Source organism: Pelmatolapia mariae, linkage group LG17, assembly GCF_036321145.2.
Source record: "Pelmatolapia mariae isolate MD_Pm_ZW linkage group LG17, Pm_UMD_F_2, whole genome shotgun sequence".
Lineage (NCBI taxonomy): Eukaryota > Metazoa > Chordata > Actinopteri > Cichliformes > Cichlidae > Pelmatolapia > Pelmatolapia mariae.
In genome coordinates, this window is record NC_086242.1 from 10,113,682 (window position 1) to 10,129,461 (window position 15,780).

The following is a 15,780-nucleotide window of genomic DNA, read 5'->3' on the forward strand; positions in this document are numbered from 1 at the left end:
TATTAACTCATCCATTTAGATAATATAGTTAAGAGTGTGGCCCTCTGATTGACAGGTGTCCTGAAACAGGCAGCTGGAGTCATTAAACTCCTCAGTGTTTGAGGTGCTGGTCCTTCTGAAAGTAACACCTGAGTGGTACAGCCCATCTAAGCAGTCTGATTTTTTTTTCTCTTTCTTGTATTTTACTGGTCTGTTACCGAGGACTAATTAACATATATGTGTCTCTGGCTTTGGTCCTCATGGAGTTCATGAATGCAGCTTGCTGACCATGCCTGCTAGCACTAGCTGATAAATTATCACGCCACCCTTTTTTCCATGTAAGGTCACTTCTGGCTCCACAAAACCAAAATGGGAGGCACTAGAAACACGAACATTGAGGCTTCAAAACGCAAAGTGACAGTGGCTGCATTTGTTTTACAATCTAAAACATAAAGCAAAGTTAAACATTGATGTACACCAGTCTCCAGAAATTTGCAGGCAATGTGCAAGTGACTTAAATGCGCATTCTTTATATTGGCCAGCAGGGGGTGATTCCTGGTTCGCCAAAAAAGCTCTGATTGGAATGATGTAGATGTCTGCTGAGGTTTTGCAGACTAACTATGTAGTGTTAACTTGTCCCCCATTGTGGATGTGTGACAACCATGGTGACAATATAGGATTAAGTGAATAAGGCCTAGAGATGAGCCCACAACTATCACAACCATGAGGATGAATATATATTCCCTGACCAGTTGTGAGTGGTTGCTAGTTTGATGACGATGACTGGGAAAATGACTGAGAAAGCCCCAGCCAGGCCTACAGCACCTGATTTCACCCAGTGAGAGCCAGAAACTTCCTGTGACCCCAATTGATAATTTTATGTTTATTTTAAACAGAGTTGAGTCTATTTTGTAAATAATGGTCCCATTTAGAGAAAAAAGTCAATAGCATCAGGGTACACTTTAGGGCCTGGCCCCCGCATGAGCATGCAGTCTCCTCAATCAGAATCATGTCATGCCCAGTTGAAAAATTCAAAGGTGACAAGGTGCAGCATTTTTGACTAGAGGCTTAAAAACACCAGTCATCATGGCAGCCCTAATGGGCTTACTTCATCAGTGCTCCAGTTGCAAATGACCGTGAAAAGTACGACCTGTTTCTACAAAATTCTCCCTTAACTTTTGCACAGTCACAGAAAGTAGTGACTCAGCATCTATATTTATATAAAGTCTGTGATCCAGTAGAAACTGGGATATTTTCGTCCAGTCTGCACCACATTTCATGGCAGTCCATCTTGCTGACACATTTCACTGAAAACCAGAAATGTTAACTTCATTTTTGAGCAACGGGAAAAGTTAGTGGATAACCAAACTTGGCCAGATTTGTCGTCACAGCGAGACGAATGTCCAAAAAAGCCAGTAAAAATATTGATGTGCCACAAGTTAGCCCTGCTATACTACATCGATAGCATGGCTAAAACTCCGCAGCACAATGGCTTATAGCTCCACATTTAGTCTGCATGGTGTACATAATTTTATTCTGACATTCAAGTGGGTTCACACTATCTCTCCCTGGCATCATGCGGTAAACCCCTGCTGAGCACCACTCCCATTAAAATTCAGATTGATCAACCCTCCCATAATTCATTTCTGCTCTGGTGGGAGCATTGTGACAGAGAACAAGTGGCCATCTAGATGTTTGATGAGCATGATAATTATTTTAGCCATATGCCAAGGCTTTGCAAAGCACCTGATCAAAACCCAACATCAGGCGGAGATGGACTCGAGGCAAAGGCACTGTTTGCCGTTGACAAACTCTCTTTATTGACATTCTCTTAATTCATTATTTGCTCCTTTATCTCTCTCGCTATTTGCCTGTTTTTTGGGGATGTTTTTTTTTTCCAATCTTTTTCATCTTGGCCATTACTTCAACCTCTCACACCCGCACCCTGCTCACAGTTCCCTCTCTCACCCCCAGCCCCAACCTCCACCCCCACCCCCATCCCGTTCACTTGATTATGTCGAGCCAGAGTCGGGGAAAGTGTCACTATGGAAACAGGGGCCGAGGCAGCGAAGGGCTGTCGATGCGAGAGAGGGGAAAAGGAGACAAAAAAGACTAAGAACTGGTCGGTGCTGAGGAATCCAAGAGTGGTGTTCAGATGCAGATATTCAAATAAAAGGCAGGGAGCAAATGATTTTGTTTGTATTTTTGATGTGGAAAATCCAGATGCAAATCTTTCTTTGTGCAATAAGTACCAACCTTTCTTATTTCAGTCCACTACTTTAGCAGTTTCTCTTCACAATCAGACATGCTCGAATCCTTAAATATCCCCTCAACCAATTTTTATCCTCCCCTGTCTCTTCTGGGATTGATTTCCCTTATTAAAAAGATACTGATCAATAAATGATAAAGTCATTCACCAACTATGATGTTACACTGGAGCATCAATAAAATATGGAGTTGAATTGATTAAAAGATATGTTGATGGGCAGAAAATGAATGAAAAATGTCGTTCCTTAAATCTCTCCTTTCTTTGGTGAATACTGCAAATTAAATATATTTGATTGACTGGATAGTTTTTTTTTAAATTGTGTAAAGTTTGATTCAGGGGAACCATAGTGCGTTTTTTTTAAAACATTTTATTAGTTAGTTTTAAGCATTAGTCTGTTCTTAAATAATCAGATCGTTAAAATCAGCCTCATGAGTTTCAGAAATTGTATTTTCTTAACCTTGGAGTACAGAAAACTTACCTTAGCCGATGAGTTTTGGATGCAATTTCAGTTCCAAGGCAACATACTTTGCAGCAAAGCTGAAAGTAATGATAAAAGCCCTGATTTCTTTTGTCACCCTTGAGTTTGAGGGTGGTGTAGGAGAAAGGAAATACAGAAAGGAGCAGGTTAGAAAAGGGGAGGAGTTGAAAGAGGAGGGGAAAAAGGATGGGGTGGGGGCAGCCGCATGGGCGGGAGGGAGGGGAGGTATGATAGTGAGAGGGGTTGAGACAGTAGCAGAGTGAGCCAGAGGCAGGGAGGAGGCAGCGAAGGAGCAGCTCTCCTCCTGAGCCTCCATCCCAGAGAAGACAGAGAGGGAGAAGACAGAGAGAAGTCGACAGTCCCGCCTCACCGGTGCGTCTCCTGCAGCTCCTGAAGTTAAAACCGAGACATCCGTTGTGAGGTACGTTGCCTCTCACTGCCTCCTTTTGTGCATCACCTCCTTTCATCTTTATCAGAACTGTGAGCCAGCAGCAGCAGTCAGGCGCTGGTGATGTTAAGTAGTGTGTGTATGTGTGTGTGTGTGCAGAGATCCTGCCAAGTACAAGGCTTTTTCAGCAGCAGGTTGCTCTCTCTCTCTTTATATGTGTCTATGTGTGTGCCTGTGTGTGAGTGTGACTACATGGAGCACAATGGGGTGTGATTTATTATAATGTCAGAGGCGAGTCTGCTGAGATGTAGTTTCTCTTGACATTTGAACACTGATAACACTCCCTTCAATCAGAGTCATTCTCGGCACACTGTGACCTAATGTCACAAAGGACACCGACAAGAGTTGGTTAGTTTAGAAACTTGACTCTGAGGGTGCTTCTGCTTTCATCTTTTCTTCTTTCTACTGGCACACAACTGAGCAAAAACTGGGGGGAAAGGCGTGTTGGCTCTATTTCTTGTGAAGCTTGCTTTAAATGCTATTCTTTTGATAGGCGTTAATCTTTATTGGTTTAAAAGAGTCACGCTGATCATTTTGCACACTTAATTAATATAATGCCATGTTTGATTCGTGCTAAAAAAGTAACAACAAAATTCAAAGTGCAAAAAAACCCCCAAAGTGGCAAAACCACATCGTATCTAATGAACCCGTCTTTGCTGTAACTCTTTCCCTGACCTAACTCTCTCTTCATTAGTGCCATTAAGGGTGGTCTAATGTTATCAGACACATTGGCTGTATTGATCTGCTGACCCGTTCCCAGTGGAGCAATAGCCCAGACAAGCTCCCAGTCTTAATCTTTTACTGTGCTTTTTATGCAGCGGATACCAGAGGAGAGGGGAGAGTTATTGAGTGCAATAGCGCAGGGATTGTCTTTGTGCAGATGTTATGATGTCATAGTAGCTGGACCTTGTCCTTCTTGGCTGTACAGGAGAACATGTTTTCACATTAATGAACAAAAGGGAACAAAAAAATGAAACAAAAAAGAAGTTAAACAACCAAAAAAAGAGGGGTGGGTGGTAGTTTGAAGATTCATCATGGACCACACAGACTGTGACATGAGCCTGTGTTTTTGACATTGTGATATGGCAGAAATTGTGCTAAAGGGCTTAATGTGGGATGATGTCATTTATTTTCGGCTGCACAATGCTGATGCTATTTCACAGCCAGAAGGTGGATTATGCTTTAAAATAGAGCCCCAGTTGATTATTTGTGTGTGTACATTTCTTTTTTCCCAACAAAGCATTCCTGGATTTAGCAAATAATTCTGTAATCATCATAATTTCCGCAGCCTTGCAGTAGCAAATAAGAGCTATTCACCAAGCTTTGTGCTGCTTTGCTCCAGCTTGCTGTATAATTTAGCGGCTTAGAATCCCTATTTTGTTAGAAGAAGTACCTCATTATTAATTTTCAATGAGCATCATAATGTTCTCTGCATCATGTCAGCTCAGTTTTTTAAAAAATACTTTTGTCTTCTATGAGAAGATAGAGTGTGCGTTGCATAATACCTGTTGATAAGCCTTAAATAGGAGAGTTCCCCACTAAATAAAAACAATTTTAATATGCTCATCTTTATAACTTGGTCATTTCTTTCTGACTTAATCTATTAATCTTTTGGTCTAAACAGTGGGAAATAAAATATTGAAAAATGGGCATTAAAGTTTCCACAACTCAAGGTGATACCTCGGTTTGTGTTGACTGTTAAAACTCAAAGACGCTGAGCTTAAAAGGCTTATCAGCTTTCACGATTGATTTTCTTATCGATTGCTGTCAGCTCCATCTATCCGCGCTCTTGCAAGTGTAGTCCTACAGTAGATGCATGTATTCATGTGCCCGTGGGCAGCATCTGCATATGTGTGGACGTGCTTGTGGATGGCAAAGAAAGTATATGGAGATCAATGCAAGCAGCTGTTCTCTCTACACTTCAAACGCTGCTCTGTTGTTGGCGCTGCAACGCTCCGGCAGGCCTCGCGCAAGGGGATCAAAGGCTAATGAGAAAGCCATCGCACAAACGCACCCGGCAGACCCATGAATATTGATACCGCTCAGGAGGGAGAGAGAGGGAGGCAGGGTATCTTCCCTTGCTCAACAGCATCCAGAAAAGTGTTTTGTTTTTTTTAAAGAAGAGGGTGGGGGGAGCGAGTGGGGGGTCCGAATGTACATCGGAAGTGCCTTGGGGTTTAAACCATGCTAGAATAGGTGGACGACTGCTGAAGAGGTTGACGACAAACCTCCCCTAGAATGGGTAAAAAGCTCGTGTTGCTGTTTCAGTGTGTTTCAGCGCTAAAGCCGTCAATACTTTAACTTGAATTTCAATGACCAGAACATTAAACTCCTACAACAACTCCCACGATAGAAACAACCAAATCCAAGAACTGCTAATATATCACCAGAAAAATCAGTGATGATATATATATTTAAAACTCAAGCGAGATATATAATCTAAAACTGAATCCAAAAAATCTCCTTTGCCTTTCTTTACTTGAGATAACATGAAAAATCCATCTCTAAACAGCTGGAGTGGTGGACCAAAGCATGCTGCCTGTGTAAAGCTGTTGCTTCAACACATGCCACTGTGTTGTGCAGTGTACCATTGCCTGCAGGTGACATGTTCCCTCCATGTTTCTTACTGCAGGGTGGTTGTTTGTCTAGCAGCACCTCCTGAGTGTCATTCCTTTGTTTCTCCTGCTGATCGATGGCTACATGGCATTTTAAAATTAGGTCCTTCTCCAGCGTTATCCTTCTGAACATCTTCCCCCGCCCCCTCTCTGGCTAAGTTTATAAAAAATAAATAACTAAAACAAGCCAAAGGTGACATTTAGGATTTCGCCATCCACTAAATCCAGGTGAAGGTAAAGAACACAATGAAATGTTTTTCTTGGCGGTATGTCATTTCAGACCATTCCTGCTGTCAGCAGGCGGGCAAATAGACACTGGAAGGAGGACAAGTAAAGAGGCAGGCAGGCAGGCAGTCAGGCAGGGAGAGGGAGAGTGATGTAGCAGGAAGGCCGTCTACAGTATGTGGGCGACTGTGCTTCCATCTTGACTTGGGGTCGTAAATCAAGCCTCCCCTCCGGGGCCTATCTCCCATTCTCAGACCTTCACAACAGCTTGTTCTCCAGCCTGTGACGGGAAGGGCTGTTGTCACAGCAGCTATCGATCGTGTGGGATGAGTTTGTCGGACCGGGGGATTTCACCCATCTGAGCGTGGTCACTGAAGTGTTCTGTCTTGTCTCTGTCTGTCTGTGGGCTACATGTTCTGTCGAATGCCAAGTCATTACGAGCTCCTGTCAGCTGAATCTCGCACAGTTTTGGTCCAAAATGTGAGCTGCAAAGTAAAAAGAAGGACTGTAGATGTTTTGGGTGATAAAATTAGAATGCTTTATAGACTGGACCTTTTAAAGATATTTTCCCCGGTCTGTTAAAACTTCAATAGACTGCTAGGGGCAAACTATTTGATCTGCTTTCAGACTCAAATAGCCCCAAACTTATATACAATAAAAAATAGTTTAGAGCAAGAACAACAAGTAGTGTTAAGGATTCTAATTTAACCACTAAAATGGTTTGCAGCCTTCCAAATATACCTATTGCTTTCAGCAGATTGCATAAGAAACATTTGCTATGATGTTATGTCAAAAACATTAATGTATTATGTACAATGGTTTTGTATGGAGCAGACTTTTGTGTAATAACATGATGATGTAAGGTCCATGTGATGTCCACTCTGCCCTGAATCCAACAAGAGAACAGAATAAGAAATGCCGATGAAAAGGCAGATATGTGAGGGACAGTTATTCCCGTTATCTGAACTGCTAACGGTGGCTAAAACGGCTGGAAAGCAACTCTTATCGCCACCAGCAGCAGCAAGCCTCGATAGAAATCATGTTAGGCTGCAAAGAAAACAAACAAACAAAAAAACAAGCAAAGCAAGAGTAGATTTGCAGCACTGGAGACAGTGCTTGGAGTGAAGGAATAAATAAATATGAAAATTACATTGGCATTAGATAGCATACATTAATGACAATAAGTGGACAGAAATCAGATGAAAAAGTAAAAAAGCTTTGCTGTTTATTTCTTTTTTGACTTCTTTGTTTTTAGTGTTTACCGTTTTATGTGTATTTAATATTACAGAAGGCTAATGTGATGTGTAACAATAAGTTTATATTAAGAATAAGATTATATTTTTTAAAATTACCGCCCGCTTAGGGTGAGGGCTTACAAAAATAATTCAGTTACTGTTTATGATTGCCACGTCACAGCTGTCTGCCAAACTGTTTACTGGTCAATTTCAGATCATCTGTTAACTGTTTATTTAACTTAGGGTCACTGGAGCCAATCCCTGCTGTAATAGGGAAGGAGGCAGGGTACGCCTTGGACAGAGTGCCAGTCCATCACAAGGCCAACAGAGGCAGAAGGAGCAAACACTCTCACATACACACCTACTGACCACTGAATCACCAGTTAACCTAACAAGCGTTTCATTGCTGTAGGAGGACACAAAGGCCCGAGCTGCAAGGCAACAGTACTAATCACAACACCACCCCAAGCTCACTACAAATCCAGCTACACAAACACTTTCTGGTTAAAGATTATTGATTGAATTTGTAGATACATTTTGCACATTCGGGTTGCAGTTAGTCCATTAGCATGCCTTAGCATATAGTATGCACTGGAAACTAGCAGTAGCTAGCCTGAATGTTTTTAGGCACCTCTAAAACTTATAAACGTTACGTCTTCATATGTGCAATACCACGCCTAGTACCAGTACTTATATAAAAGGTATGTGGCAAAAACTGCTTTTAGACATTTTGACCACTGATGTTAGTGGTTAAGGGAGATTTTATAGAGATAGCTCCAAAACGGGAGAAGAACCTTCCTCTGCTGCTACATTTACATATTTAAGAGGTTTAATGGTGGTCCTTGATAGTCTTAGCACTTTAACACTTAACATGTATTTTACTAATCATCTTGTATTTTTTTGATTGCTTTCGTGCATTTTGCAGATATTTTTGATATTGTTTGTTTTTACCAGTACCTCTATGTTTAATCTTGTCCATTAGTCTGCTGTCTGATTGTTATGTCTTTTGACCCCACCAATTTCTTCTAAAAAATTTTTGTGCCTGTCCCATTTGGTTCTTTAGCCGTCAGAATTGTTGTCTGAAGGCCAACAAGGATACCCAATGGATTTACTTTACCAAGTGGATCATCATGGCCTTGCCGTATTGGTCCATTTGATCGACCTTTGTTGTTATTATTTATTTTATTTTATTTTCAGTTGTTACAGACGGGACAGACATGACTAGGGGATAGGAAAGGGAGAAAGAAAGATAAAGGAAAGGAAAAACAGAGGGGAAGAGGGACAGTGAGAAAGGGCACTTAAAAAGAGAAAGAGAGAGAGAAAAAAAAACTCCTGGATCACCTGTTGAGAGAAAAAGAAGAGAAAACAAGCAAAAAAAGAGAGCAACATAATAAACACAACACCATCGCATTAATCTAGCTAAGTGTAAACAGCAGTAAATGCTAAATATTGAATGTTGTGGTGCAGCACGCAGGACCGACAGCGCACAATGTGCTTTGAGGTAGCAGCCAAGAAAGGTGTAGTTTATGTCTATGGACAGTGAACACCCGTGTGCACACCTGTGTGGATCAGCGCGCTTGTATTCAAAAGGTTTCCCCATGTAACGGTCTGCTAGAGGGTGTAGGGAGCCATAGCCCTGTCCCCCAGGGCATGAAGCAGGCATGGAGGACATTCAGGCTCCAGACATCCACAGGCCCCAGAGTGCGAGAGCCCAAGGAGGACCACCAGAGGGGCATCCGTGCCACCCTCCTGGAAAGAGCTGAGGAGAGCCCCAGACGAGGGGTCACCCAGCAGCCACGGAGCAGAAGCCAGAGGGGGCTGCACTGGCGTACCCGCCGGCTCTGCTGGCAGCCAGCTATAACCCCACCAATTTAAGAAGCTCTGGATATTTTCAGTCAGCGATTGGCAAAGAAGCTACAATGACAGCGTTTTATGTATGTATTTAATATTTATTTATTTCTCCATTTTCCTCCCAAAGCAATAATTTAGATTTAATGTATTACTATTTTTTGTTGTTTTAAATATTCAAATTAAAGAAAAAAATTATTAAAATGCTATTTAAAACATTTTTTTATGATATTCAAATGAAATGGGTATCCCGAAATCTTTGGGCTGGGACTATTTTTCAGGCATCTGGTCAAGATTTCAGGAAATAATTTCAAGACTTTGTATTGGACAAACAATTGACATCATGTTGTTTAATGACCTTTAGAGGTGCTATTAAACAGCTTTTGTTACTGCAAGATAAAAAAGGTTGCTGCCTACTGTGTTAGACTTTATACTAAACTCAGCTAAGCTAAACAGTTTCGTGCTATAGCCTGATATTTTTAGGATAAATTCAACAAAACTAATTTAAAAAACGATTTTTAACTGTTAATATACCTTTTAATGTTAAAGTTTTAATCTTCATTTATTGCTTAATCTTAAGATCTCTGTGGCGTTTACATTCATCCTAGCTTTAAGTTTTAATATACCTTGTTAATTCATTTTGTGTGGATAATGTAAAACCTGGTAAAAAGAACATACACAACACGTTTCAATTCTCAGGAATTATTTATCAGCACATGATCAAAAATTATTACTGGTTTTTGGTCTTAAAGCTATGTAAATACAACCTTAGATGAACTACAAAATAGGACATTTTACATTGTGTCTTTATATACTTAAGAAAAACTAAAACAAAGTTCACTCTTACCTTAGGAAGCTAAGTATCAGCCAGGTGCCACTAATCAATCTTCAACAACATCATCACTGTGTGAGCAGCTCTATAAAAGCAGAAGATCAGGTCTGTGTAACACAACACCACGGAGGTAAAGACATCAGCAATGTATCTGCAAGAAGCAACCAATATTGGAAGGGTTAAAAGACCATTTCCAAACAATTTGAAGTCTCCAAAGTAAATTGTTAAAGATTCAAATGTGACGCCATCTAGCCAACAGCTAAAGCTTGGTCTGAATTGGCTCATACAACAAGACAGCAATAAATCTACAAGAGAATTGCTGAAAAAGTAAATAATCAAGGTGCTGCAATGACCCAGTCAAGGTCCAGAGAGCCGTGCATTAATGATAGCCCGCTAACCTCAATGAACTGAAGCAACAAAAGTCCTGCCCAGTGATGTGAGAGAGTTATACAGAACACAAAATACTGTTAGACTACTATTAGTATACAAAACGTTCTCATCCCAACGTGTAACAAACTGACGAATGTGACAAATCGTCAGTATGTTACGTGCTCGGAGGCATGAGAGCTATAAATGTGTTTTATGTGTGACATGAAAATCAACCTAACAAAGCATTATGTACGTTATAATTGTTCACTTTCAGATCTTGAATCGCTTTGGAAAACACTATTTGATAGGGTTAAGGTTAAGGTTAGGGCTGGAGCCTCTGCTCTAAGCGTGTCTTAATGCCACGAGTGGCTTTCTGTTGGTTTCAATTGATAACCCAGAGTGTTTCATAAGGATGAAGAAGGGTACCTTGCCTTACTATGAGACACCTAGGGGCGTGACATATTGTTGGTATGTTAAGCATTGGGAATGATAATGCTCTGTAGTATAAGTTATTACTGCTAAAGGTGATTCTACCAGCTTTTGAATCATAGAATATACCTAATATTTCCTAAACAGCTTCTGAATTTTCCCTAAGTTTTTGGTAAATAAATATTGACATTGTGTACTATATCATTTTATATTTACCGAATATAAAACCTGGTGAGAAGAGGATGAGTTTTATTATGTCTTGATATGGCCTTAGAATTGAAAGAAGGTGTTTTTGTGAGTTTTTTATGACAGTACTTGATATAGTTCAAAGTTAAGTTTCATCAAATGTTCCTTGGTGATGGTTCCTACTGATGTGTAGCTTACATAAGAGATAACCATCGGCTGTGGTAAACTAAAACTTGATACTTAAAACAAGGATACCATAAAAACTCTCTACATTAAAACTGTTTCTAAACTATATAATAATGAAAACACCAACAAAATTAATGAATATGCAAATGTCAAAAGAAAGAACGCACTTACAGCACGTTTGTTAGAAGCAAACCTATTAATTATTCACTAAGACAACTATTTGTAGTAAAAAGCCCCTGTGGATTCACTGTTTACTATGCTACAGTGCATATGCTAATGCATATCAGATGATGTTCAGGCGCCAATGAATGTTATGCTGAGACATTGTGTATCAAAGTGAACCCGATGCAGAGGGGTGAAACCGTGAATAATTCTCATTATGTGCAGATTCTGTGATCCATTTGACCTGTAAAGCAAGTAAACAAAGCTCATGATGCTTTCAGAAAACCTTAAAACACAATGACATGGTGATGCAACACCCTGACTTCATTGATTCTGTGCTGTGGCTACATCTTTATTTTCTTGGTATGTCCCCTGCTGGAGTTCGTACACGGTGAGAATGACATTATGTTTCAATGAGTGCTGTGGTGAAAAATTTCAAAGTTCAATCAAATGCAAATTTAATTTATGAACAGTGCTCCTAAAAAATAACCTTGCATACCAACAGATCTCTGATAGTATTCTCACCAAAGTCAAACTACTTTAAAACCAAGTAGTTAAAATATTCACCAGCGCTCTTTTCACTCTTTAAAAGCCAATTAGGTGAGGGTTTCATGGAAATCGGGGACAGCATTTGATCTCCTGATGTCATTTTGAATTCAAGAGGGAATAAATTACACAAATTCTAAAATTAAAAAGCCCATTCCTCCACCTCTCCCTGTCAGATCTCCTGTCACTTATCCAGATAAAATCTACAATTAGGTGATTTTTTTTTCCACACTTTGGTTATTTGACAAAAGCTTGCACCAATTTAAATGCATATTTGATTTATGGTAGCAGATGCTAAAGCGTAATCAAAAGTGCAATTTAAAATGAGTTTTAAGTGTCTGAAGAAAAGCACATCAACACAACAGTCCCTACATTACAGAAACAGAAAAATGAATTCAATCTCGATGGCCCTGGACGAGTCATGTAAATGACAACGCGCTGAAATTGATAATAGAAGTAATATTGCGCCACCATGTCACCAGTGCTTCCATATTCTTTGTCCTCGGGCAGTTTCAGAGCATTTCTTCATCTTGTTTCCTCCCCCTGCGAGCCTAGTTTGTGAAACACCACCGTCGCTGCACACAAGAGCACACCCACTCAACCTCCAGCCTGCTGAGAGCACTTGAAAGCAATTTTCTTTTAATCAAGTTCACTATAAAAGCCCCTCTGATGCCAACCTGAGCAACACTACCATTTTGTTTTTTTGTTTTTTTTCCCCAGCTCCATCCATTATATTGATTTCTTTATGAGCAATATGAAATGCTGTTTACCTCAGAAAGAGAATTTGCAGAGTTTATTGCTCTTTCTGGACAGATGCAAATAGTGTTGCGCTGTTGGATGGTTTCAAATTTGAAATAGTTTTATAGGTCTGCAGCACTTATTTTCATCACCTTTTCTGAAAATGTCTAAAAGCGCAGAATAAATTTGAGTCTGCTGAAATTTACTGAAGCCTAAAAATATTCTGTGGAAAAGATTTTCCATAAATAAACCAGCAAATGTTTGACTCTGTTAATTAAAAAGAGATACTGAAAGAACTGCAGCTGTATCCATTTTATTGTTGTATGTGGTCGGGTTGGCCTAAAAATAACTGTTTAAAAAACAGATAACAGGCCTAAAACTGAGAGGTTTACAGAGGAGATCACTCTTGGAATTTCTTGGTGGAATCATTAAAGATGTAAACACTTTAAATGTGCTATAATTATGGAATTTTATGAGTTAATGTGTTTTTAAAGGGGATCTATCATACTTTTCTTTATTATCTGTCACATATACACCGGTTCAGTGGTGGATGCTCTCATTAAACAGGGCAAATGTTTTAAATTATGAAATCACCGCATGCACTAGTAAACCATTTGAGCCAAAAGCTGATCTTAATGTTCAAGTTTACAGATGTTTTTACCTGTGGATATCAAAGACATTTTAGATGCGTCGTTGATCCAACACAGCTGATTTAAATGGCTAAATTAACTCCTCGACATGTCTTGAAGATCTCCAGAGGCCTGGTAACGAACTAATCATCTGATTCAGGTGTGTTGACCCGGGGTGATATCTAAAACCTGCAGGACACTAGGCCTTGAGGCCTGGTTTTCCCCACCCCTTCCTTATATGGTCATCTCAGGCACGTAGCTTTCACTGCCCCACCCACCTGCTGTTCAAACCAGTCAGACAATTAGAAGAAATTTGGTTAAATGAGGGGGAGGCCACAAAGGGAAAGGAGCCAAAGCAGCCTTGTTCAGGAACTGTGCCAAGACACAGTTAAAAATTTGGAACTACCCTCCATGTAAGTCCACTCTAGTAGAGTTCAAGAATAAAAAATATGGAGTTGAAAAAGTGCCTAACAGATCAATCTTAATAAAAGAGAAAATCCTAATCCTGGAAAAGTTTTTTAAACACTCTCAGATGATTTGTAATGTGAAATTACTCCAAAATTGCATTTATAGTAATTGTAATTCTACTAAATGTGATTATGCTTGATTTTTTTTTTCTTTCTTTCTTTTTTTTTTTTGCACACTCAGTTTGAACTCTTCTTAAGCACTTTCAGCACTTGTGCCTCCTCTTGATGTCCTCGGAGGAAATAAGTTTCTGCTGTATTAAATTAGTAAAGAACATATTGTAGAACCACTTAATAGTCACTGACCTTGAAAGCGAAGTGCATATGAATGTTTCCCTGCTGCATTGGTAATTCAGGCGCCGTTTAAACAAGAGCACCTTGTTTGACACATTGCAGATGTGTGTCCAAGTGCTTCAGCGTGGCATCAAATGACAAGTGACAAGCAAGCAAGGAAACATCAGTAATTATTCATGCATTTTCTAGGACCTGCGAGTAAGGTGATCTGTTGATCTTTTGTTAACAAAACATGGCAAAAATGTTGCAGATGTGGCCTTTCAGACTTTGACTTTTAATCTTTAATGTGCACCTTCATCGGAGAACTAAAGGAGAAATTGTCAAAATGTAGCAGAATGTGGCAGTATTTTATTTTATTTATTTTTTTCAGGCCACATGACTATTGTAAGCCCAGAAGTCCCTCTTTTGGCATTACTCGGTCTTCACCAATTTCTGTGAAAAACATTGTTGTTTAAGCTAAAGCCATTATACTTATTTTCTTACATACTGTACATATGTGGGGTACTGATGGATGCTCATGAGGTCGCTAGATAGATAGATAGATAGATAGATCTTCTGCATAGATGGTCATGTCAGACACCCAGTAAACCAAGATAAGATAAAGAAGGATTATTTTGCACTGTGAGTAATACAAAACTAGTTTCCCAAGAAACTAAATATAGAGTGTATATGCAGGTTAATCTTTTGTGTTTTCTTCCTGTAAATAATGCACACCAGGTTTAGTAGAGCTGTTCAATGCAAACAGCTACCTGCTTCAACCAAATTGCAAACCAAGATAGGATGATTTGATCCTTTGTTGTCATAAAAACACTCTTTATAGCTGCTTTTGTTAAAATGTTACACTATTTGAATCTGTGCAATCTGCCATTCTTTGCCAGAAGATGTTTATGTGTAGTTCATATTTTGTAGTTCAAAGCATATAATCACCTCATTAGCCAAGATGAACTGCATACACTGTATAGGTGCAGAAGAAACGTAACAAAAGCCTAACTCACTGTCTGCCTAAAGATTTCCTGTCATGTTTGCTTAAACTCTGAAGACTGTTTCCTAAAAATTATTAAACAGAAACACCAGCCTTGCAAAGATTTCAACCTCCGGGCTAAAAGCTTGTACCCAAAAAAAATAATAATAATTTAGTTTGATGAGAATGAGAATAGTGTCTGCTTGGTGGTGAATTTTCTTGCAATTTTTTTTGCAGGTCAAGAGAACACGATGTACTAAGAGTGTTTGTTGTGACTGAACCTGAAAAGACTGATCGTCCTGAACACACAGGTGAGTCTCACTGTTCTTGCTGTCTCCTAATAACAAGGATCCTTGAAATGATGGATGATAGTACGAAGTTAACATCAGACATTGTGAAGTGTGAGCAATGCCTGGATGATAAGTCAAGTAATCCCTCGGAATATTTATAGTGTTTTATAGCAGAAGGGATCTGACATTTTTATTACATTGATTCACCTCCATGTAATCTACTGGAACAGAAACATGATTAAAATTTAAAAATCAATCATGCATTTGCCATTTACAGACGTCTGCATGGCGTCAGGGCAAAAACACATCAAATAAGTGAAAAAGACTAGTCTCAGAGATCAATACTCGAACTATTCTTGTCTTTGAGTTAGCTGGACTCTTCTTTCTATGAATTTTAAAGTTAAACACTTGTAACCATCAGAGAAGCTGCGTCATTTATCCATTTCCTTTGCCTGCTGCAGCAGTCACTCCCATAAGGAAAACATGTTGTTCCCATACTGCACTGAAGCCATTATCTGGTCTATCCCTGAGAGCTTTAGAATAGAACAAAGTGAATTCAGCCTGCAGAGACACAAAGTCTGTAAGAATAATGATTAC

The 15,780-nt window shown here is 39.6% G+C and overlaps 1 long non-coding RNA gene across 1 annotated transcript in view; it reads left to right on the top strand.

Moving 5' to 3' along the window:
- The first annotated feature begins 3,006 nt into the window (after window positions 1–3,006).
- LOC134616073 (uncharacterized) overlaps window positions 3,007–15,780 on the top strand; it is a 54,516-nt gene continuing 41,742 nt past the window's right edge. The window contains exons 1-2 of the long non-coding RNA XR_010091418.1: window positions 3,007–3,147; window positions 15,131–15,204. This is a non-coding gene — a long non-coding RNA (uncharacterized LOC134616073). The remainder of the gene's footprint in view (window positions 3,148–15,130; window positions 15,205–15,780) is intronic.